Source organism: Xyrauchen texanus, chromosome 23 (genome assembly GCF_025860055.1).
Source record: "Xyrauchen texanus isolate HMW12.3.18 chromosome 23, RBS_HiC_50CHRs, whole genome shotgun sequence".
NCBI lineage: Eukaryota > Metazoa > Chordata > Actinopteri > Cypriniformes > Catostomidae > Xyrauchen > Xyrauchen texanus.
The window spans coordinates 40609155-40636121 of NC_068298.1; the positions used below are offsets into that span (position 1 = coordinate 40609155).

The following is a 26967-nucleotide window of genomic DNA, read 5'->3' on the forward strand; positions in this document are numbered from 1 at the left end:
AAATATTTTAAAAGGAAATTACCAATACCAGAGATTATTTAGCAGAGACGGGCCCCTTCTATTCAAATGAATGGGAGAAACTGGAACGCTCAACCAAGAAGCTCTAATGCCCAACGGTCAATGGATGTAGAAAGGAAGTCCCACCTTACAGTTACAAGAGCCAATCACCTTTTAGATACAGATATTACCTGTCAATCAATTTAAGAACGTGCATGCGCATTGCCTATGCAAGCTGGGAAAATATATTTTGTGTAATATGAGATAAATAAATCACAAATTTATGCTTCCAGTATTGTTTATTTGAAAAATGTTCTTTGATCATAATCTTTAAGTTAAAAAAAAAAAAAGTTTTAGATTTTGGTCTCTCCATTCAAGTAGATAGGAGCTGCACTGGCATGACTGGAAATAGCCTCCCGAGATCGTTCCAAAGATGGCCAACAGTGGAGTGACTTGCTAGAAAGAGGTTGCCAATACTCACATTTGTAATTATTTGAATAATATTTCAAGTAGGCTACATGCACATACTTCATGTTTTCATATTTCCTTCTACAGTGAGGACATTTTCTCTGATGACATGTTGATGTTTTCAAATTTGCATTAAAACTGTTGGTCAAAATAATTTTTTTATAAATAAAGCTTTGATTGAAGAAATGTGTCTAGTATTTATTTTTTTTGTTTAAGATGTTCACCACTTCCAGTTTATTATTGTTATGGTTTAATTTATTTTCATGTATAAACATTAACGAATAAAAAAAAAAGTTTCATAAAATGTTCAACCCTAGTATGTTTATCCTTTAAGAATCACTGTAAGCATCATGCCCAATCAATATACCATTGCTACTTCCGTTACTGTTACTGCAAAACTGTGGTATAAGTAACCACTGTCATAAAAAAACTAGTAAAATAACAAAAAAAAGATGCTGATAGATTCTTACACCCCAAAATAAAATTTCACATTTTCACAGGAACACTTTCTTTTGAAAATAACAAGTGCGAAACATTGCCTTACTCTAGGTTAAAAAAAGACTATAACTCGGGGCTAAGCACAGTCTGAAAAGCCCTAGTCAGTCCATGTAGTTCATTAGTAGCCCATTACTCAGCACTTACATATTTGAATACACAGAAGAATACATTCTGTAAAATAAAGAACGCTACAGCCTAAATTTAATTAATAACATTAATACTAGGGCTGTCAATGAGGGTGAGAAAATGATGAGAATTTAAATTTTGGGTGAACTATCCCTTTAAATCGCTTTAATTTAGTGCGATTTATGATATTAAAGAAAATGAGTAAAAAAAAAACAATTAAAGGAATAGCTCTGTAAACAGTTACAGAACAGAGATATTCATTTAAAAATGTGTGTTTTGCTGAAGAAAGAATGTAATATCTGGAATGGCATGAGGGTGAGAAAATGATGAGAATTTAAATTTTGGGTGAACTCTCCCTTTAAATATGCCCCCGATGCGTACGTAAATAACCTAATAAAAGTATACATTTTCCTACCATGTTTTTATGAGCCACGTCAATAGATCATCAACAAACCTCAAAAGTAGCTCAACCAAAGAAAGACAACTGTTTACTTACAGAACAGATGGACAAATACAGGATACAGGAATCTTGAGACACGATTTTTAAAGTTTCCACTACTTTAAACTTGACACAGCATTCTAAAAATATGCCATTTATGATGCTGAATACCAGCGAGATGCTCCAAACACATCCGTCTGAGGCACATGTACATAGAGCGACAATTAAAAATAGCACAGATGGAACGTAAGAATGAGTCCTGTGAGAACTGGACACACTGACTAACTCAATGCAAAACAGTTCCCATACATTTCAGTTCCCCTGACATTGCGTCAAACTGACGCAAATGGGAAATAACTTTTCCGAGGACCTAGTTGAAACCCTTCTATTCTAAGATTGGCTATGGTGTTTAATCCCTGCCCTTTCAAGTACCCATGCAGAGAGAGCGTCAGATGGAGACAGATTGCCGTCACTGTTAGGGCATGTGTCTCAGGGCGTTCGCTCTTGAATCGCCCTTGTTCTGAGCCCTCGTTCCAAGGAGCGTGCACATGCCACTGACAAGGAGATGCTTCACATCCTTTCAAGGGCGGTTGAAGAGCTCATTCTCGAGAGGTCTCCTCCAGTGGAATGGGAAAAATCTCGCCTTGATGAATGGTTCCTGCAGTCTGGACATCGTCAAGCGTTCCACAGATCTGCCCCTTTTTCACGGAGGATCGTAAACTGACAAAAACCTGCCGTACACCCTATTAAGCTCGCTCGCACAGCGATTCCACTCTCCTCACTAAAGTGGACCACAGGGAAGACAAAGGTTATGCCCAACACCCCGTTTGGAAGACGAGGTAGTGGCACATCTTTGCCCAGCGAGTAGCAGGGCGTGGAAATCACATCCCACTCATTCTTCCAAGCTGTGTCGACTAACATCCGCACTGGCTGGAAAAGCTTACGCAGCAGCGGGCCAAGCTGGTTCAGCACTCCACGCGATGGTGGTGCTCCAAGTTTTCCAAGATAAGCAAGGCTACAATCCAAAAGACTTTCAGAGAGCTCTGAAACACTAGAGACTTAGTGCTGCGGGCCACTAAACTCACTGCACAGGCCTTTGGCAAATCAATGAGCAACCTGGTGGTCCTCGAAGACTAGGAGACATTTTATGCCAAAACGGAGTAGTAATTCAGCCCAACAGTCTCACTCCAGCTTTGTCTTGGGCCAGTGCCTAGCTAAAAACCCCATGCCTGCTGTCTCAGTGCTGGCAAAAGTCACCGCCGGTGAAGCTGCGCAAGCCGTGGCCCAAACGAAGGCAGCCGCCTCAGCGCAAATCCAGCACAGATTAGAAAACCCCCCCCGCAGCAAAAGCACAGCTCTATAAAGCAGAATGCAGAGCTCACAGTTCCCTCTGGACCTTTCCGGAAGAAGGCTCGATCATCACGTGATCTCATGAGCAAGCATGTTCAAGCCATTTGCCAGTGTCTGTCTCAGATCAAACTGGGGAGAACAGTTCCACTGAAACTGCTTCAAAAAGCTTTGGGGCTAATGGCGGCGGCATCCGCCATCATTCATTAGGTCTTTTACATGAGGCGTCTTCAATACTAGCTCAAGCGTCGTGTGCCACGGCATGCCAGGTGCTAAGGAAGCATGCACATTGCTATATCTCGCCGTGGTCTAGCTACTATAGCACCTTGGACAGCTCCTGCTTTCTACAGCAAAGTGTCATTGTCATGCTGCGGCATGTTTTCAGGTGGAAAGTGGTGGCCATAGATGCTTGCATCCTCAACCCAAGCTGTGAAACCTGCATGTGTGGCCCCTGAATAGAGCGCGCTAAACGTGCCATAACAGACTCAGTCGGTTATGAACACCATTTTACAGGCTAGAGTGCCGTTTACGAGACGCAATTACGCACAGAAATGGAAAGTGTTCACTATTTGGTTGTTTTCCTGCTGCCAAAACCCAGAGAACTGACCCATACCTGAAATTCTTATATTTCTTCAAGAGCGACTGGACTCTGGGCTCACTCAGTCAATGCTAAAAAAAATTGGTAGGGACCATCTCTGCGTATTACACACCTGAAGCCGGCACCTCTATATGCAAACATGACATTGGTCATAAAGTACCTTAGGTGAGTGAGGCAGCTAAATCCCCCTTGCCCGGCTACAGTCCCAACTTTTTTACAATGGTTTACAATTAAAACCATTGTACTTCCCATAAAGTCTCAAGCTCTTTTATTGTAAATAAAACTTATAAAAAATATTTGAATTATTACACATTATAGGAATACATTTTATTTGGGGGCCTTTCTCAGCAAATAATGATGTATGAGATTAATTCAATAAAAAAAAAAAAATCATCGATTGACAGCCCTAATTAAAACATCAACAAATAGTATTACCTTAACCTCTGCATTATTTATTTACCCAAATTATAAAAAAAGGTAAATATATAAAATAGCAATATTTTCACAGGCACTGGTTGAAAACCCTTCTTATGATGACTCTTTTATATGGATGATAAGTCGCACAACTTCCCTGCTGAATGTGCTGCACGGACACCTTTTGTGCTATAGTTCTTGAAATCTTGTTCTTGTACACATGCATTTTTCCCTCTGCTGAGGCGGCGCTATATATAGCCTCAGCCACCTCAAAATGTGCTGACTTTCCCAAGCGTAGCAACAGGAAGTCCAGCTGACATCGTTCCAGTGTCATTTCCTCCAGACATCTTCCTTTTTCAAGTGATACAACCGTAAATATGCTTGACTGACCTCTCCTTCTCACATGTTTAAAGGGATAGTTCACCCAAAAAGGAATTTACTGACCCTCATGCCATTCCATATGTGTATTTCTTTCTTCAGCACAACTGAAATGAAGATTTTTGTAAGAATATTTCAGCTCTGTAGGTCCAAACATTGCAAGTGAATGGAGACCAGAATTTTGAAGCTCCAAAAAAAGCACAGAAAGGCAGCATAATAGTAATCCATATGACTCCAGTGGTATAATCCATGTCTTCAGAAGATTTATGATAGGTGTGGGTAAAAAAAACAAAAATCTCCATTTTCCCAGAATGGGGTGATATGTACGAAGAATGCGAATTGGCAAAAAAACTAGTAGTAAAAGTGAAACTGTAGATTGAAACTTTGCGCTATGCGACTACAAAATAGATTTTATTAGCCACTGGCGAGTAAATATTCAGATTTTACTCACCAGCGATCGAGTTGTGTAGTAGCAAATAACTTGATTGCTGCGATCCTTTTACTGAATAAGAATCTAGCGATTAAGCAGCTGGACTCGGTCTGTCTGTTACGAAGTGTTGTGCCTCACGAGCATGCGCCCTGAAGGAAACTGACTTTATTTGGCTGTAGAGGGTCTGGATCTGTTGTGATTGTGCGGTCACCACAACTTTAGTTCAGTAGTGAAATGGCATTAACATTGCATTTAAGACATCAACTCTGACATTGGTAAAACTTTTCCCTGGACTGTTCACAACATTCTCCTTTTTAAAGCATGGCTACAGACCAGTGACCTCAGTTAGAAGATAAGTGTTGCAAAACTCGAGCTTGAACATTTTTATTTGAGAACTTGTACAAATATGTATTGTACAACCTAGTGAATACACATTACACAGGTAAAAGTTTCCTTTTGCTTCGTTCTGTGTATTTTGTATCCAAAGTCGAGATTAAGACACTATTTTCATTTCATTTCTTTTTTAATTTCCTTTCTGTTATTAGTCAGTTGGTGATCAAATTCAGAAAGATTTTTGATTTCATACATTGCATGGATGAGAGAAAAACAACCTTGCAACTTCTCTCTCATTAATGCACGCTGCACTCATTCAACCATAAACACTTATTCTTAAGCAGCCATTCTCTTAAAGAGATAATGCCAATTTAGCACTTGTTATTCATATTAATGTAACTTAAGTAAATCCCACAAGTGCATATAATAATAAGTAATATAGTAAGAGGAATAAATGTGTAAATACATCAATATTTAAAAAGGCACAATCATACAGTTTTGATATAGTAGCACAATTAATGTTTTTATAATATAATTATTCATTCTACTTTCATTAGGTTCCAAATTTGTGAATACTTTCTTAATAATGTGTATGAAATTTCAAATAGTGACAACAGCCAACATTATTAAAAATGCAATTTCATGACATCATATAAATTGATCGAATGTAAGTGTGTATATTTGTACAAAACTGTGATAAAAAGAATCAAAAGCAAATATGGAAATAAAATGTGCAATCTTGCATAATATACGGTGTGATATATATATATGATGTCACCTTCTTGGTTTTCTTAATATCTTTAGTTTTCAGTTCACTTCTGATTTTTCTACAAATTTCAAAGCTCTTGTTCAGTTTTGGTCATAATGCCTGCATGCATTGTAAAGTAGAGCTTCTACACTTTAAAACAATCCTTTTTGCATTGGTCAAGACTATAGTTATTCATATTTTGGTAATCATTTTTTTCCAACCTCAAAACGTTTTTTTTTTTTTTTTTTTTTAATCTCTCTTCGTATTATTAAAGAATGGGATTTGATTTTTGTTTTGACAGACATAAAAATGAAGTTGTTTTTAGCTTAACAGATTTTAACTTTCAACTGCTTTGACAGAATCAAGCAAGGAGGAGAACAATTAGTAGTTACACTTTTGTTCAATTAATAATTACAAAATTACCAGAAATTAACCACCAACCTGTGTCTCCCCTTTTGCTCATGCTCATACTTAGGGTTACAGCATGTTAGACATTTAAACAAGCTAGCCCCGTGTGGTATGACAGAGTAAACCAGTGCAGACACAGAGACACAAGTGTGAAATTCCATTAGACTTGCATTGATGGAGAGACAAAAGCCATATATCTAGAGACCAGAATAAAATTGAGATGTTTTTTTTTGTTTTTCTTACTTGGGCCAGTAAGCAACCACCTAGCAACCACCCTGTACACCTTTGCAACTGCACGGCAATGCCATAGCAACCACCGGGAATGCCCTAGAACTATGGCTTTGAGTTTTGCACAGGCCAGCACCACTCACACCTCCACTGAAAAGAGAAATGTATGTAAATATTTTGTTATCTTTCAAATTCTTCATTTCAGATTTCAGATTTTAATACATGAAGATCACGTTGGCCTGTTAGTTAGACATCTTTGTTGGGTCATTTTAACAGAGACAAGCTCCTCATCCATTGAAAATTCTCCACAAATCTGAGCAGCTGACTTTAAAGAGAGTACCACTAGCTTCCTTTGCAGGCATTTCTCTGCTTTACAACTCTATTTCTCTGCTTTTATTCTGCTGTTATGTTTGCCAAGTACTAAGTAACCATGAAGTATAAGTGAAGAGAAAAAAAATTTGAGACAGTCGAGAGTCATTTACATTATTCAGAGGAAACACAACTTAACCAAAAACACAAGCACAATACATAAAATATACATACGAGAAGGAGTGCTTTCAATTATTATTTATTATAAAAGGATCGTTCAACTAAAAATTAAATGCCATCATTTCATCACCTACCAGTCGTTCCAAACCATATTACTTTCTTTTTTCCATTGAACACTGAATAATAATAATAAACTGGTCACCATTTCACATAGAATGAAATTGAATGGGGACTATGTCTGTCAACAGGGCCGGGTATCATTCAAAACAATTCGATACTGATAATGATATCTTGACTTAGATTTCATAAAATTGGTATCGAAAAAAGTATAATTTAGGAACCGGTATCGGTTTTAACAAGATTACAAACATTACATTAAAAAAAACTTTGGTTTTATTTTTCAGTTAGTTTACTTTATTTACAGACTCAAAGACTCATCTCCTGAGCCGTCTGGTCTCCTCATGCCAGGGTTGGCAGGGGCAGAGGCTATAACATTAATGAGAAGAGGGGAAAAAAAAAAAACACAAGTAAGATAAACTGTTAATTCATCCAACCCTAAGGATAAGTATGGTTTAACAAGTTTAATGGGAGTTAAACTTGATCAGTTACTGTCATCCTTAAAGCATTTTTAGCATCGATTTAGCCATCTATAGCCATACAATATCTAATGTTACGTAGGTCCCAGTTTATAGGACTGTCACCGCGCAACAGAAACGTTAATATAACAAGTACACAAGCATGTACCGATTTAGTTAAAGTTAGACGATTTTATTTGTTGGTTTGCAAAACATTAACCTACCTGTCGGAGTCCCAGTCGTAGCACCGCTGCATTCATCAGTAGTTTTGGAGGAGCACTAGTGGTGGGCATGTTGAAGGAAGCTCTGTGGCAGGACGCTGAGAGGATAACAGCAGTCGTCTCGGTCTTCTTGCAGTCGAAGATGGAGTAACTTTCTCCTTTTAATGTTATTCCGTGCACTGTTAATCAGATTTGTCATGTTGCCGGTCTTGGCAGCAACGATCTTGTCGCAAATATTGCATTGTGCGGTGTTGGCATAGAGCCTGGTGAAATGTAACCACACCTTTGATCTTTTCCACATATTTTATATCTATGGAGGTTGGGACGCATACACACAACAGCCTCACGTATGAGCCGCGACTCTGGGCATAACCAGTGTAATGTTTTACAGTAGTGTGTCCTTGATGCCTAAACACGGCCGATCACCGGCACTTTTAGATTTGGGAACATCTAGCATGCCACATGCTTATCACTGACGCTGAAGAGATTAACCCCTTAGGTATCGAAATTTGGTACCGAACGACAAGACATTTTTTGATACTCAATAGTTTAGAGGCAAATGGTCAGTGCCTAAAATGTATCTACCACAATACCCAGCCCTATCGGTCAAGCTCCAAAATAGTAAAAAAGCACAGTTAAAGTGACAAAATAGTAGACCACACAAATATATTTCAAACCTTCTGAAGAAAATGTGTTGCCATTGACACCAATTAAATTTTTTCATGAGACACAATAGCAATTGAAGTTGATTGCATCAATGCACCATTTTTGTAGTTCATATGACTTTTGCAGTCCATTTTGAAGCTTTGGCCGAGGAGAAGATCATCAGTGAACAACTGAAATTTTGTTCTGTTCTGCATACAAAGCTATAATATGGCTTCAGAAGACTTGAAATGCAGCACATTGAATTCCCAAATGGGCTCTGGAGACATTAAAAAGACATTAACAACCTCAATCTGAAGCCCCTGAACAGCAGGCTGCAAGCCTGGGACTCAATTTGGATGGTTCAATGGGAGAGATTCACTGTCGGCAATGCTGGCAAAGGTTGTTGCTGACTTGGAGGATCTTGCTGTAATATGTCGATCGATCACTGTCATGGAGACAAAGTTCTCAGAGTTGGTTACAAGAGTGGGGGACGTCGAGAAATGGGTAAATTTTCTGGAGACGTCGGAGAGGGAATTAGCTGCTAACCCGCTAGCGACCAAAACTGACTTGGAATGCGTTTGGGAAAAGCTGGAAGACCTTGAGAATCGTAACCGGCGAAACAATGTACGAATTGTTGGAATTCCTGAGAACGAAGAAGGCCGAGATTTGGTGAAATTCCTAGACGAGAACTTCCAGAGTCTGCTTGACATAACAGGCCATAAGCTGGAAATCGAGAGGGCTCGGAGATCCGCTGAGGGAGACAGGCGCTGAACAATTCTGGCCAAATTTCTGAGATCATCTGATAAAGATCTTGTGTTACACGAGGAGTAAATGAAGGCTTTCTTGGAAGAACCACAACATGTTCTTGTTCCCAGACTTTGCAAATTCGACAAGAGAGAAATGTGATCAAGAAACTCTTACATCAACGGAAGGTCGCTTTTGCACCAATGTGCCTGGCCAAATTACATGCCTACAGCAAGCGATGTCCTTCATAACGTCAATGGAATGAGAAGGTCATTGTGTGATGCTCTCGATGCAGCCAAGTGGACCTGACTCACTGAACATTCACTTGACTGTCCGAGGAAACTGGGCACCTTGTTTCTTTTTGTGTTGGTTCCACCCAGCGGCTGGAGTTTGTTTTTGGAATAACACTCCTTCGGGACAGTTTGTGGATGTACCTGCATGTTCTTTGTGCTTTGTCTATTGGATATAGTTTGTTTTGTGGAATATTTCTTGCAAATCATTAGAGTGATTAGGGCATGTGCTCCACTCATGTAATAGCCGGCTCACTGAACATTCGTTTGACTGCCTGAGAAAGCAGAACTGCCTTTTTTATTTTTTTGTGCTGGTTCCGCTAGTGGCTGGAGCTTGTTTTGTGGAGGAACACACCTTCAGGACAGTTATGTGGATGAATCTACACATTTTTTTGTGCTTATACTGGCTGGAGTTTGTTTTATTGATTATTTTCTGTTGTGTAATTCTGTCTTACAAAATTTGTACAGAAGCACCCGACTTCAGCAATCTGACGGCAAATTCTGCAGAAACACATCTTTCCCCGCAGGAAGCTGAACAATTTGGGAAGATATGGGGTGAACATGTTTTCTTTAATGCTGGCTCAAGTAAGAGGAGGGGAGTCATTACATCGATAAGTAAACATCTACAATTCAAATGTCTCAAATAGATTAAAAATAAATTAGGAAGAGTCATTATAGTTTTAGCAGAAATTCAGGGGCAAATGTTGATTTTGGCTAATATTTACGCACCTAACGCTGATGATCAGGGCTTTTTATAGATTTTGAAGGGATGTTGCAAACAACTGGCACCCCTCATGATATAAAATTGGGAGGAGACTTTGGTCTTGAAGATATTTGGAGACTTTTGAACCCATCTGGTAGGGACTATAAATTATTTTTTTCATCAGTCTATAAGATTTATTCTAAAATAGTTTTTGTTATATGCCAGTCCCTCATTTGGGACTTGTTGGTGATTGTTCAATCGTAAAGATTTTAGACTCTGGTCAAGCCTTGTGAGTTTAGAGGTGTTGCCATATATGGAGAAAAAGAAATATGCTTGGAAATGTGCTTTAATGTATCCCTGTATTCCAACAAATGCTTAAGGCTGAAATTAGTGTCTACATAGAGACCAACAGGACCTCGGTTTCCTCTGTGAGCGTGGCTTGGGAGGCACTTAAGGCATTTTTTTAGATCTTATGATACAGAACTTGCTCCACATTTGTTAGAAGTTTATATGGAATCATTAAAGAATGCTAACCATGCTTCCGCCAAACAAGACACAATCCCAGATCAGTCTGATTCTTAAAAAAAGGACAAAGGTCTAAGTGAGTAAGTGTTACAATCCAATTTCCCTGATCCAGCTAGATGTAAAAATATTGTCAAAAATTCTGGCTAACAGATTAACTAATCTCTTAGGGGGCTTTCACACTAGCACTTTTGGTGTGCACCCCGGTTCGAATGACGTCAGAGTTCGGTTCGTTTGGATGATGTGAACGCTGTCTTCCGAACTCGGGTGCGCACCCGTGAACCGTACTCGAGTCCGCTTAAAAAGGTGGTCTGGGGTACGGTTCATGTGAACTCCAGTACGGTTCACTGCTGATATGAACGCAATCGAACCAAACCGCGGAAGTGAACCACTATTGATGACGTATAATGTGGTCGTCAGTCTCACACGCGTCACTTTCAAAATGAGCGGAAAGGGTTTACTTTCGTGCGTGCGTGCGTGTGTATACACTTACCTTGACGAAAAGCGGGATTGACGCACATGCACTGCAAGCAGAGAGATGATTTCTGCTTGCCTTCGCAAAAATTGTCTTCGGCGGACAGCCCGCTGTCTTTTGAACGATTTCAGTATTTTTGCGGCAGACAGACGCAAGTGTGTTTCTGTATCTTGATGTTGAAAACAAAACCAAAGTTTAAAAAAAAGAAGAACAAATGTGAACCGGGCAAGTCTATTCATTGAATTTTGACGCCTTTTCATTTCGCGGTTATCAAGCAACACGATTACGCACCAGCTGCAGCTTCATGACGCAAGCGTACCGCGGTTCGGATACAAATATATAATGTGAACACAGTCCATCGGGGGCAGGGGGAGCAATCGAACTCGGGTTCGGAACAGGCAATCGAACCAAGTGTGAAAGCCCCCTTAGTCATATAGATCAGGTGAAGTTTATTCTGGCCCGCAACTCTTCTGATAACATTAGGAGTTTCATCAATATTGTGTGGCGAATGATCAGACTCCGGTTTCGGCCATCTCTTTTGACAGCGAAATGGTGTTTGACATATTAGAGAATGAGATTGTTCCTGTATATTTCCAAAATCTTAAAAAGACACTTCATTGGATGGATTAAGATACTTTATAGACACGCGGTATAGGCAGTACAAACAAATGGATACAGTGCATCCGGAAAATATACACAGCGCCTCACTTTTTCCACATTTTGTTATGTTACAGCCTTATTCCAAAATGGAATAAATTCATTATATTCCTCAAAATTCTAAAAAACAAAACACAAAAAAAACATTATGACAAAGTGAAAGAAGTTTGTTTGAAATCTTTGCAAATTTATTAAAAATAAAAAACACATGTACATATGTATTCACAGCCTTTGCCATGACACTCAAAATTTAGCTCAGGTGCATCCTGTTCCACTGATCATCCTTGAGATGTACCTACCAAAGGAGTCCACCTGTGGAAAATTCAGTTGATTGGACATGATTAGGAAAGGCACACACCTGTCTATATAAGGTCCCACAGTTAATAGTGCATGTCAGAGCACAAACCAAGCCATGAAGTCCAAGGAATTGTCTGTAGACCTCCGAGACAGGATTGTATCGAGGCACAGATCTGGGGAAGGGTAGAGAAACATTTCTGCAGCATTGAAGGTCCCAATGAGCAAAGTGGCCTCCATCATCCATAAATGGAAGTTTGGAACCACCAGGTCTCTTCCTAGAGCTGGCCGCCTGGCCAAACTGAGCGATCGGGGGAGAAGGGCCTTAGTCAGGGAGGTGACCAAAAACCCAATGGTCACTCCGACAGAGCTCCAGCATTTCTCTGTGGAGAGAGGAGAACCTTCCAGAAGAACAACCATCTCTGCAGCACTCCACCAATCAGGCTAGTATGGTAGAGTGATCAAACAGAAGTCACTCCTCAGTAAAAGGCATATGATAGCCCGTCTGGAGTTTGCCAAAAGGCACCTGAAGGACTCTCCGACCATGAGAAACAAACAAAGATTGAACACTTTGGCCTGAATGGCAAGCATCATGTCTGTAGGAAACCAAGCACTGCTCATCACATGGCCAATGCCATCCCTACAGTGAAGCATGGTGGTGGCAGCATCATGCTGTGGGGATGTTTTTCAGCAGCAGGAACTGGGAGACTAGTCATGATCAAGGGAAAGATGAATGCAGCAATGCACAGAGACATCCTTGATGAAAACCTGCTCTGGACCTCAGACTGGTGTGAAGGTTCATCTTCCAACAGGACAACGACCCTAAGCACACAGCCAAGATAACAAAGTAGTGGCTACGGGACAACTCTGTGAATGTCCTTGTGTGGCCCAGCCAGAGCCCAGACTTGAACCTGATTGAACATCTCTGGTGAGATCTGAAAATGGCTGTGCACTGATGCTCCCCATCCAACCTGATGGAGCTTGAGAGGTCCTGCAAAGATGACGGGAGAAACTACCCAAAAATAGGTGTGTCAAGCTTGCAGCATCATACACAAAAAGACTTGAGGCTGATATTGGTGCTTCAATAAAGTATTGAGCAAAGGCGAAGTCCTTCATTTGGAATGGTAAGCGTCCTAGATTACAATTTAATATTTACATAAGAAGTTCTTGCCCCTATTTTGCCATTGCAAAGCCATTCTATCAAACTAATCGGTGAAGTTAAGTTACACCCTATTATCTCGCATTTGCAATCGGTATGTACAAATGTGTCAAGTGTGTTTAATTCGGACATTTATTTAAATATTGCCCAGAGCATATGGCGGAACCCAAAATGATGTATTAAAAGTGGCAGATACTCTGGGAGAGGTGATTACTTCATTTGGAAAAGGCCATGAGGCATCAGTGTATTACTCCCTGCTAATTCAGAGTCTGGCGGACGGAGCTTCTACTTCTCTCAAAGCTTATGGGAGAAATATTTTAATTTGGTACTGGAGGAGGGAGTGTGGACTAGTATTCATCAATAGGGGGGTTAAGATCCAGGAATTTTGGTTGAAGGTTCAGAGCTTTTTGTGGCATTTTGGGCACTCTAATTTCACTCTGCCCCAGACTGGGCGATGGGGAGGTCATATATTTTGAGGTTAAACAGAAAACATGGGTTCTGACCAGCATTATGTTTGGCAGGCAAATTATTTTAAGGGGATGGAAGTGGGATAGTGTGTCCTCATTTCCAGAGTGGTGTGTAGAGATGGGGAGGGTGGCTGCTTTTGAGGACTGTTCAAGCAGAAGGCTGGGGTTCAGAATTTGTTTGACAGGAAGTGGGGAAATTACTTGTTTTTGGGGGACTCTCTGGGAGGGGCTTTGGAGAGAGATGTTTATTTTTAATTTTATATATATATATATATATATATATATATATATATATATATATATATATATATATATATATATATATATGTATATGATTGTTTTTTTATTGTTTTGTTTGTCTTTCTGTGTGTGTATTTGTGACCACAGGGGTGTTCATTGGGGGTTAGGGTGGTGTTGGTGATTGGGGAGGGGTTAAATGTTGTTTCAATGTATATATGTTGCGTTTTTATTTTGTTATGATTATGAATCAAAAATTTTAATCAAAAAAAAAAAAATACAGCACAAGAGTTATATGGGTTAATTTTGTAGGAATTTTTGTCATTGTGGAGCTCAACAGATCCCGCCCCCATTCACACTCATATGTTAAAGAGCGACAAGAACATCCTTAAATTCACCTATTGGAAGAACCAGAAGAAAGTCAGACGGCTTTGAAACAACATGTGTGTGTATGTGTAAAACATCTCCCCACTCTCTCGTTTCAATATTTATTTCGGTCAGTCACTCAGATTCTAAAAGCATGCAGGAGTCAAACTGGGTGACAAACAACTGCACTCTCCAATCATTCATGGCGTCTGATGATTGTGCTAATGGGTTTTAGTCATTAGTCCTTTCGAAAACACCCAGCATGGGGTGCAATAACAACCGCCGCCACTTACGCTGCAGACGTAATCTATCGTAGACGTAACCCATCTATTATTGCATCATAACCAAAACACACTTTGAAGTCTACATAATTATTGAGTAAAATGTATAATAGAGAGTTGGGCTATGTTTGGACTAGCTTAATAATATACTGCTATTACTAATTTTGAATTATACAGTATGTACACTGCCCACAGTTTTCTGTTATTCTGGAGTAACTGGATGTTTGGCAAAATGTGCAATATATAACTGTGCTGTATCTACAATGAAATGCACTTGACTTGATCTTCCATTTCATGTGTGACCAGACATAATATTACCTGTGATGTTCTCACCTTACCTGTGTGGACTCAATTATTTGATCGGGCTACAAAAAGTTCAAACACTGATTACTGCAAATTATACACTGTATACTGCCTATTATTAAATAACCAGACGAAATTCTTACAAATTCTTATGGATGTTAAAATGGTAGATATTCATAAATATCACAGCTGTAATTATTTCCAGTTCTTTGCATTAAGGATACCGTATTCCACAGTGTGATTTGTAATACAACACACATTATGGCACATTTGTCATCGGGGTATTCCATGCATGCCTGCATACACAAATAGGGCTGTCATGATTATAAAGTTTGGCTGACGATGAATTGTCAAACAAATAATTGCGATTATGATGACTGGTTAATTAGGGCTTTCACGATTAACTGTCATATAAATTGTGCTTCATACACCTTAAGATGTATTTTTTTCATTTTTAACTTCAAATCTATAAATCAAATAATAAAATAAGGACATTTTATTTCCTTTAAGGCTTTAAAAGTCTATAAATGACATGGCAGAAATGACATTTCTATATCCTTAAATTTCTCTCTTTTTGGTAAACTTTAGTTTTGGTCAATTTTACATTTACGCTGTTGTATGTTTGTATGAACCTACAATGACCAAGAACATTTGCCATTACAGGTTCATTCAATTAAAGTGAAGTCGAAGCGTTTGCATTCACTATCAAAGTTTACATTTGTTCACGTATATTTTGGAGTTTGGCAGGAGCCTCTGCTGATGGCGCTCACATCAGAGCACTTGCTCTGATTGACGTCTGATGTACAGCTCAACTGAATGATATACAAGCATGCCGTTGATGTCATTTATACATTCACTTAAAATTCCCTTGTTTGGGCATTAAAATGTGTTTGGAATTTTAAGTGAAATTAATTCTCAATATCTCAAATAACCGCAATTAGATGACTATTTAATAATTGCGACATACCTATACACAATATTAACATACAGTTTACAGTATACATACTTTATGCTGCAGAAAAGGTAAAAGGTTATATTTGCATAATGAGTCGTTTCAAATATTTTTTTTAAATAGTAGGTGGTTTACAGTATACTGTGTAGTACACAATTATTTCATTTTGAACAGACCATTATATTTTCCCTACCCATCGCCTACTTGATAGCAAATTTCACTAAGTGATTAGTCATTCAAATCTTCTATTCTCTTTAATGGAGTCAGTTTGGCCCATTAGGCTGACCTACAGGAAGTATGCATCATTTAAATCATATTTATGCAATCTCTGACACCTGATCCTGAGTCAATAATGTGGTTAAGCAGCTAATGGTTCAGACACAGTGCTTGAGTGGAACAGACTTTGAAACATCTTGCTGATAGTGGAGTTTGCCAAGACAAGCATTACTATTTCTATTATCATACATGAGGTTAGTGAACAAACCCCTTAACCTAAGGGAACCTATACACTAATGAAGCAGAAAATTACTGTCTGCGCGTGTGTGTGTGTGTGTGTGTGTGTGTGTATTGGTGATCTATGTCAGCCTCCAGTCTGAATAAACACCCCTCTGTTACTACGAGAGCTCAGCAGCGCTCGTGTTGGTAACACAGTCTCCTGTGTACCAGACTCACAGGGGATCAGAGCGTGTCAGCAAACTCATTATTACAATCATACATCTCATTCCCTCCTGTCTCGTTTATTAGTGAGCTTGAATTCCTCATTCAAATGAATGCTATTAGCTGTTATGCAGTTAGTAGCAGCTGTTTCAGGTCATATGGTCAGATGCAGCAGCAAGAAATTAGTTAAGAGAGAGAGTGTGTGTTTTTTTTTGTTATGACCACAAAATACTGCTGGAAATATATCCAATAGACTGCAACTAACGATTATTATTAATTTTATTTATTTTTTTTACAATCGACTATTCTTCGGCAATTATTGCAATGATTAATCATCAGCTCTTAACCGATTATTCAGCTTGTATCTTGACTTAAAAAGGTTGTATTAAACGTGCTTACTAACAATAAAGAGGACAAAATCATCTTTTCAAAATACCTCTTAATGACATTCACTGAATTAAAGGGTTTCTTTAAACATTTCACTGCAAAACTCGTATTGTTTTCAAATGTTTCTCTTGTTTTCCATTTCAAATTGTCAAAACAAATGCTTAAAACAAGATACATATAATTGAGAAGCAACATAAGATATTTAGACTTGCTTTAACAGAATATAAGTGTATTTTTTCCTTATTCATACTTCTGTCAGTGCGGTAAAGAAATAATATACTCCTATTCAAGATATTTGCTCTAAAAGCAATTCCAAATATCTTATATGCTGCTTCTCATGTAAATGTATCTTGTTTTAAGGATTTTTCAATATTTTCAAATATTTCAATATTAAAATTAATTAAATATTATATTCAAAATTCTCCAATAACAATTTTTTGTTCTATAGTATAGCTGCTAATGAAAATGTACATAAGGAGATTTAAATATTTATATTGGAAAACAAACCAAAAAAGACAAATGAAAAACATATTTTTTGCATTGTATAATGGGCTAAGACTACACCCTCTCACTTTTTGTTCACTTGATTTCGATCCATCTTTATCCCACAAAAAAACAACTCTTTCTTTATAGAGCTGTGTATGGCCGATTTTCTTCAGCATAAGATACACGCATGACACTCATATTATAATTCAAAAGCAATCACTATAAACCCAATCTAGCTGCAGCGTGTCAGTGATGAGCGTCTCCGCGCGAGACAGTGTATCAGCCACGAGATGTTTGAAACTCTCTCATGCGGTTTTTCTTGAGACTCATAAGCGGCTCGGACCACACAGACAAATGCCAGTTTGGAGTTGTGCTTATTTATACAGCCCGCTTCCTTATTATTTGAACTTTAATAAAGGATGCATTAAATACAGTATATAACCAGGGCTGGACTGTGAAGAGAAATCGGCCCGGGATTTTACATTGCAACTGGCCCAACTGTTGAGCAGTTCGGCGTGTGCGTCGGCCCACCGGGAAAATGCCCGGTATGCCAGATTACCAGTCCAGCCCTGTAGATAACTGTGCAGTGTTTCCTTTTTAGACGCTCTGACCAAGCAAATTTTGCTCAAGCGGAACACCAGGTATGGCTCTGCTTTTTTTCACAATGACACTGCTTCTGTATTTACTTATTTTGCATTTTTGTTTGGAAAGTTTGGAGTGTGTCTGGACTGTGAGCTGTTATTTCTTCCTCTACTCAATCAAGTGCAAGCTGAAGTGCTGCTCTCCTGCGTCATCATTAGCATTTCAAAAGATCTCATGTTGTGTTCAATAAAATCAGACGACTATTCGACAACAAAGATTTCTGTCGACAATTGTCGACTGATCGTTTCAGCACTAATATCCAAGAATTTTAAGAAAATGTTGGCATCTGTTATACTGGTGGGAATACCAAGCTGCCATTACACCAGTGCACATGTGACATCACACAGCATGCCAACTGGTTAGATTCATTTTCAGTATGTACTCAAGTGGAGGTCGACCAATAGTGGATTTTGCCAATACAATAACATCAGCAGATAACAGATTAATCGACCGATAGATTTTTCAAATCAATTTATTGAAGAATAAAAAAATATCTTATTCTTTCTTTACCATGAAGGGCATAGGTATTGAGGTTGAAAAATATATAAAATCCCTAAAGCAGTTTATTGTGCAACCAAAAATGTATAACAACCAATAATATATAATATCCAATAATAATCAGAGAAATGAAGATATGGTGCATAACGCTGGACTTTTTACTAAAATAATACACCAGTTAAATGCTCTATATGCAGATATTTACCAAATGAAGCTTTTCATTGCCATTAGATTCACCAGATGAAGAGTTTTATATGAATATATTCCAGATGAGGTTTATTGATAAAAAAATGAAAACAATCCATCACTATCGCAATATATTTTTTCAGATAACGATAGTTCCAAAAAGTAACTATCGGTACTGGTTAATCTGTAAAACAGAGTGTGATGAGGAGGAGGAGGGCGTGGCCGGGCCGTGAGGGTGCATAGCAGGCAATGAATCAGATGATCAGTGGGAGAGCAAGATAAAGGCGGGCCGGAGACACCAGTTCTCGAGAGCGAAATATGCACACGACTGCGCTGCATGTGTGTGTGTGTGTGTTTGTTTTATGTTGAGTTTTATATTCAACTTTACGTTTACTGTTCAGCCAGTTCCAGTGGAGGAGAGAAGCGGTGTCGTGAGTCTGTGCAAATTATTTGTAATATATATATGTTATCATAATAATAGCCTAATAATAATCATAATAATAATTTAATACATTAATGGAAGCCAAATATCATTGATCACTCTGACCATCAGTGATCCTGAGATCATCGTCTGTCGACACAACTCTAATGTGCATTTCTGTTTATAAAATCAATGTTCAGACAGTCTCTTGCTGGTTTTTCCGACACATTCAGAATCATTACTGCTGCGGCTCGCTTCGTGCGTGCGCTTGTAAAATGTATATTTTAAAGGCTCATTATTACAGTTTAGTATTTCTCTATAATATAGAACAGTGTTAGCAATGTTACTGATAACATTCATTCTCAGCCCTGGAACTCAAACCATTTTCTGATGCCCCACAATAAATTATATATATATATATATATATATATATATAATTTTTTTTCCAAGTAATTAAATTCATTCATTTTCTAAGGGCAATTCATTCTTTCCATTAGGATTTCATAAAATCCTTCATAAAGAATTCTTAACCAAGAACAAAACCAACCAGTTCTGATGTCACTCGCATAATTACAAACTTTGATTTGAAGCAAAAATACACTTTGAAAATCAGACAAAAGGTACAAGAATGTGTACTTATATTATTTTATGAGGAAATGAACTACAATCCCATGAAGCATTGCGAATGACGGAATCAAATTATAAATGAAGGAACAATTTAAAACTATTGATTTAAAATTGATCAAGTATAAAAACATAGTATATTTGGAGTTTACTGCAAAATAATCATTTATATAAGCAGTTTAAAGGTGCAGGGAGAGCGACTTGTTTGTGTCATGTGGATTTTCCCCTCAGGATCATGGGTAGTGTAGTTCTTCATCTGAAATTTCACAATTAATCTTTAAATAGACTTTATTTTAGTGGCATACAGTATACCATTGGTTATCAACCTCACAGCTCACGATAGGTCTGTCTTTACAGGTTATAAGTTATCATTAAAAATGATAATTTGTGAAAATGAATGGGACGTTTACTTCTGCAACCAGACTGTGATGCTCTATTCTGAGAAAAGAGAAACTAGTTTATTCAGCAGTTAAATTCAGTCAATGAGGTGTACGACAAAGCAGTTAGTGTAAAATAATGATAAAGAAAGCAAATTAAAAGACAATATTATGTGAAGCTAGTGGCAGGAAGCTTTGCAGCACTTTTTACAGCACTTCTGGAATCAAATTCACTAGTTGAAGGATGCATTCTGAAAGTCTGCATAGCACAGACAGAAAGCTTTGTGAGGCGTAAAAAGAACAAATATACAAATGAAGAATCAACAGTGTGTGCGTGTGTGTGTGTGTGTGTGTGCGTGCGCGCGGATAGTGGTTTGTGCTATAATGGGATTCCACCCACACAGCTCCAAACGAGACAGAAAGAGGCAGACGGAGAGAGAGAGAGAGACAGATAACAGGAGAGACAGGGGAAAAAACAGCTCTGTCAGAGTCAGCAACTGTTTTCTCAAGCACATCCAAAAACACAACAGCAACGTAGTCCTCAAGAGACAGAATGAAGATGGAGAGAGACAGGTGTTTATAACCCTCAATACTGTCTACAACGACCTGAAACGGTGTTCTAAAAATACCCCAGTGTCACAGAGCTGTTCCTGAAACAGTTTTTATTTCCAGCACATACAGTTGCCCCAAAAGGTATTTGGACACCTAAGTCACATATAAAATGTTCTCAAAATTAAAATTGCAGTGACACAACACAATATTGTCCATTATCTGTCCCAGTTTACATAGATTAGTTTTTTTAAAGGAACTTCCATTTGGTGACCGAGTGACACTGGCAGAGTAGATCCTCATTTTCACCTAACAATAATCCTAAAATATAATTCTTCTTTGATTTATGATTGTTGGCACATCTAAATTACTAACATTAAATCATCTTTTATCTTGGAACTAAACCATCACTGAGGTTAAGTCATATTCAAGTTCAATATTAGGGCTTTGTTTAATAAATATAGTAATGCACAGCATCTTCAGTAAACGATCAGTGCTCTGCTGTCTCACGCGTACACACACGCGCATACACGGCACGCGCGGGCTGATGACGTGCTAATGTTTTCTGCTCTCAAAGCAGAGTGCAATACAGTATGTGAGCATGACACACATAGAACATCTCAGACAGATATTTCGGTTCGCTTATAACATGCATTGACATCGGAACCAGAGAAGCTATTGACCAGATTTGTAATAAAAAGCATATTAAACAACTGTGAACTAGCCCACAAAAAGACTCACTGTCTTCTTGGAATGTTCTGTCATAATAAAAGCCTGAGGGGTTTAAAGTATAGAAATGACAACAGAAATGCATTACTATTCAGGATGGATTATGACTTGCAAAGACCCTGCGACCAATTATCTCCCAGGGCCCCCCTCCAATTGTTGATTTCGGGGTTTCGTTTGTTGTTAATGCCAAAAAGGTTTTTCGAGCGGGGGGGGGGGCATCAAACTACATTGCGCAACCTTAAAGCCCAGTAACCCCCCCCAGACAATCAAGGGCCCCCTGGTAGTCAAGGCCCCTGGGCACTGGCTCCATTGGTAATCAGTCCCTGTTACTATTGCATAATAAAATTCAAATACGTTTTATTATTGTTACTATTATTACTAATGCTATTGCTGTTATTAATATATTTTTTTAAATGAAATAATGTGTAGTTCGAGATTTGTGTTTCTAATCTATATAAAAGAGTCCCCCCAATCAGTTTCACACAGTGAGGCATAGATATTCTAACTGATTAAGTAAACAAACAACGTTGGTATCGGATCGGCCGATACTGAGATTTCAGGTTTCGGAAGAGACATTTTTTTTATTGGTGAATCCCTAATTCATATATCAAAATATGAAACCAAGTGCATTTATTTTAAAGAAAGATAGCATAAGTACACATTAAGCAAAATATTTCACACAGTTTAAATGATAAAACAATTAGGAATGTCACAATATATTATTTATCGCCATGTTATTTTCTCAATATGTTTTTGAGACAACGATATGTTAGCATTAGCTGACATTTACATTAGAAGCCTAATTTGTGTGCTTTCCCATTCACTGTCAGTTGTTCTTCCATTTAATATAGTCTGGTGTAATAGCTTTGAGATACCACAAGGGGGTTATATAAAATTTACTAAGTACTAAAAGACATGTCGATGCAGTGCAGGTGGCAGTACAAAATTGTGAATCTAGTCACCAAACATAAAAATTACGAAGGTTTTTGTACTTCAAGCATGAACAAATTGCCGTTGTTGAGTTTGCAGGTTTGAGGGATGGGCATTTTGTCTACGCGAGTAATCGATGGGAAATTACATGTACATAATTGTATATATAATAACATCTGACAAATGTATTTGGCTGCTGCACTGCATCTTGTTGTTCCTGTGCATCATCTATTCTTTATTATATGTTGTCATAAAATAATCTGATTGCATAATCAAACTATAAACATCATATTTTGTTTTTATGTGAATATTCGCTGCCCAACTCAATGAAAGAATGTGCACAACGCGCATCTGTCTGTTCTTCCTTGAGGTTACCGTCGTTTTTAGCAACTGTCTGAACTGTCTGTTTTCAAATCGAGGTTGGCTTACCAGGAGAAACCATAACCATTGCATTTTCAATATCCGTGTTAAGTTGAAGTTCTGTTTTGAAGATGCAGCATTCAGTTTCATTTAGCTGCGCTCTCTCTAGCGGTTTGAAACACTCGACTGCTGTATATGCACTGCCTCATTGAAGTGGATCCACTGCCACATGGCTGGTGTCTGTGTGTTCCCAAGTGTTTGCTCCGGTGGTGAAAGATGTGATGCTCCATATTGTTGTTGCTGTGATGATTCATGAAGTGTTCCATTCCACATTTCCACATTTCAACTGGGGAAAGTGCAGTGGAATGACACTTTATGTTGGACTTCTAACTTGGAAATATTCAACACCCATTTCGTCAAGATGCAGGTGTGCGTTACATCACACAAACATGTCGGCACCCAGGGCAGGGAGGTTTACAGTCAGTGACAAACTTTTATTCAATAATGTCCATTATCGAGTCAAAGATCTTTAAATAAATGATAATGAAACATGTTTAGCAAATGTTTTGCAGAGACAGGTGTTTAAATCATACTTAATTACACGCTCTCTTGATTATCATAAATATAGCACTGCAGCATTGTATATCAGTTGGTTGCTATGAGACATCTCTGACAAATCAATATACCACCCCTCAATATCACAATGTAATCAATCTCACTTTGACACTTTAGTAAGTTAGTTCTCTGCAAGAGTGTTCAACTATAAGGGACTCTTCCAGAGATGCTTTTTGAAACGGTTCTGTGATCTGCTCTGAACCCTAAAGCTCTGAGATATTCCAGAAAAATCCAGTCATTCTGAGTCTGAGCTCAGGGACAGAGTGCCGATCTCGTGACTGACAGAGGTTAAAGGTGAACATACCTCAAGTGTGGCTGTGTGCTGGGAAAAAGGATTTCCTATTTTGTTCAACATTCACATCTGAGCATGAATCATTTCAAAGGAACTCTGTTAACTTTAGAGACTCTTTGGGCATGTTCACACAGCAGCAGAACACGGTTGTCAGTCCTGCATTGGCACAGCAAACCTGTGCCTTGTGAACGGAACCGCACTGGACAACTAGTTGTCGATGACGTCATACAATGCGAGAGGCATGCGTGTTGTGTTTTATCATGTTGGGGTTTTGGTAACTCACAGACATGGAGATATGAGCCATTTGTCAGATCCAAAATCCAGATGTTTTATTGCCCAGGTGCAACTCAAATGTTGCAATCTACACTTACAAATCATTCAAACCACTGTCTGTTAATTAAGATTTCAACTCCAGCCTTGTTTACTGAATAACGTGCCATCAGTTGTGGAAAGACATTTTATGGAGTCGCCTTCTTGTGGGATATTGTCCATAATGTCCAATGTACCACAGAAAAATTATTTCTTCTCATCCCACTTTTTCATTTTTTATACAGTAAAAATCATGGTAACAGTCATGCACTTGCAATGAAAGTAAATAGGGCAACGTTCTAAACATCAAGATAAAGCATTTTGAAATAATAGCCACAAGATTTAAACATTATGTGTGTAACCATGAAACTAGAGTCAACAAAATTTACTGACATTGTCTATGTAAAGTTTTAACTTATCTTTCAACTTCAGTGACCGTCATCAGGTCATCTACGAGTCATTTAGCACCAGGTTCTCCACAAACTTGCAGTGCATGATGGGTGAGGGGCGGCACTCGTTCGACCGCGCACTAAGCCCGTCTCGAAGGGCTCTCCTCGCCGGGTCCTCGCGGGCCAGCTATCACGGGCCAATCGGAGTCGTGCGGCACTGCGGTATCATTACGTTTAGGGGGGATTCTGACTTAGAGGCGTTCAGTCATAATCCCACAGATGGTAGCTTCGCACCAGTGGCTCCTCAGCCAAGCACACGCACCAAATGTCTGAACCTGCGGTTCCTCTTGTACAGAGCAGGATTACTATTGCAACAACACATCATCAGTAGGGTAAAACTACTCTCATTCAAGATCCAACTACTCTCACGACGGTCTATTAATAATATTCTACTGAATATTTTTTTTGTAAAACCCATCAGCCTTTTGACCCACCAGACTCTGGCCAGACTCTCAATCCAAGTAATTACTGTAACTGCAAATCTTGCTTAACTTAATTGGAATAACTGAAATTAAATAATAATTCAATTAAAATGGTGAGGAATAACTTGGGGTCGAAATACATTTTTGTGGTAAATGATATTATGCCACAAATGCTAGCAATTACATTGAGAATTTATGAGACAATGGCATTTCCCATATTCCATTTGTTTCATGAGGCAATAAACGAAACATGACAAACATGCATGTATGTTACATGGGGGCTATCATTTTCGCATATTACTTTATGAAACATAAACAGAATGTGGGAAATAGCACATCATTACTTGCATCGCAGCACTGTGATAAGTCCAAACACAACCTAAACGGCACATTTAATAAGTTATACACCATTCTGTAATAACAGATTCCATGTAATCTAGAATATGTAATCAAATTACTAAAACTAAGTACTTGTAATTGGATTATATTACATTTTAAAATACTCATAATCAGACTAGTTACTTTAATTAGATTACATGATTACATATTAACAAAGCAACAGCAGTATATTGTTAATAATTGAAGTTAATTAATTTTTGGCCTTTGATCAACCTGACCATTCACATTTGTGTATTTTATCCTTCAGATCTACCTTGAGAGCATTTTTCATGCAGTGTTCTTTAGGTACTGAATATCAGCTGCAGAGACACTACAGGTTCAAGCTCTGGCACTCTGGCATGTACTATTGCAGTGTCTGTAACCGGAGTGTGCCTGCACTTTACATACACCAGGTGTAAAATCGTCCTGTTGGTGTGGATGCTGCTGCACTGGAGTATGAAAGGGACCAGATTGAGCTTTAAGTCAAGAAAAGGAACATGGATCTCACAATAGAGCTGTTCAGCTTGTAGGCCAAAAAACATGGAAGAGAATTCACCATGGGTTTCTTCTGGATTTTCCTATGGGTTTTTATCATTTTTGAACTTATTAGTAAAATAAGGTCTGTGGTAAACATTACTTGACAAACATGGACGTTTAGTTCTAAACATAAAAATGAACATTTGAGTTATGACCGAGTGTAATTTATGTCGTACTGATTTGCACACTTTATTGAAAAAGAAAACACACTGCGGCTTCAAAATTCACGTTTAAGATATGATGGTGTAATTTATGTTGTAAAATAAAAACGTCCACTTATCGTCAAGTACTGTTTACCACAGACCTTATTTTAAACCAGTTCAGAAACCCCATTATAAAAACCCATAGGAAAATCCAGAGGGAACCCATTGAGAATTGGACTGGGTTTGCCTACAAATTGACGTCACGGCTGAACAGTTCTATACTGAACGCACACACACACACAAAACATTCTCTCAAAGTAGAAAATAAATTGTAAATGAGCAGCCCTTGGTCTCTGTCATCAAAGAAATGTGACCTGTCCTCTTTTTGGAGGAGCAAGTAAGCTACATGAATCGTCTATACATGGTTTGTCTGGATTGTTTATAGGCTTGTAAGTTTATAGACTTACTTCATTTCTCTTTCACTCCATAAGGTCTTTGCGGAGTTCAAAAGAATTCCATGTGTGGACCTCAAAAGAGCCTTTATGACATCTTAAACATAGCAAAAGCCTCATCAAAATGTTTCGTGCAAAGAGTACAGACTTTGTACTGTAGATGAGATGAAACTTATCTGGGACAAACTTGATGGTATGGTTCCTAAACTTGTGAACATTATAGAATGAGTTGTTTTCTGTAAATCTTTTGAAAAAGTTGTTTGAGAATATATTACCTCTAATCCATAAAATGAAATCAACATAATCTCAACATCAATATTTTATGCTAGAATACGTATAACTGCTGTGAATAAAATATGAACTACATTAGATGTTACAAATAAGAAAAGGAATTCATTCATTCAACATTTTGAATTTTGCAGTCATTTTGTCACCTTTGGAGGCAATTTTGCCAGAGCCGCCCTTAATTTTTGACCTTTTGCTCATCCCTAATATATTTTAAAATGAGACTTTGATCTGTGAGGAAATGATTTATTTTCTTCTTCTACAGACAACAGACATCTTATCTCAAAGATTTGCTACTGCTCTACGGGGACTCCCTTTGTACCTCAGGGACCGTGATGCAACATCAAACACCTGTCTGGTGAGTTTTTAACTTTATTTTGAAAGCCCTTTAATGCTTGTTAATTTAGGAAACCTATAAATGTCTACAAACTCACTGGTTATTTTATT

The 26967-nt window shown here is 38.3% G+C and overlaps 1 protein-coding gene across 1 annotated transcript in view; it reads right to left on the reverse strand.

Moving 5' to 3' along the window:
- The window catches only part of snx25 (sorting nexin 25), a 107426-nt gene that overhangs the window by 70352 nt on the left and 10107 nt on the right, over positions 1-26967 (reverse strand).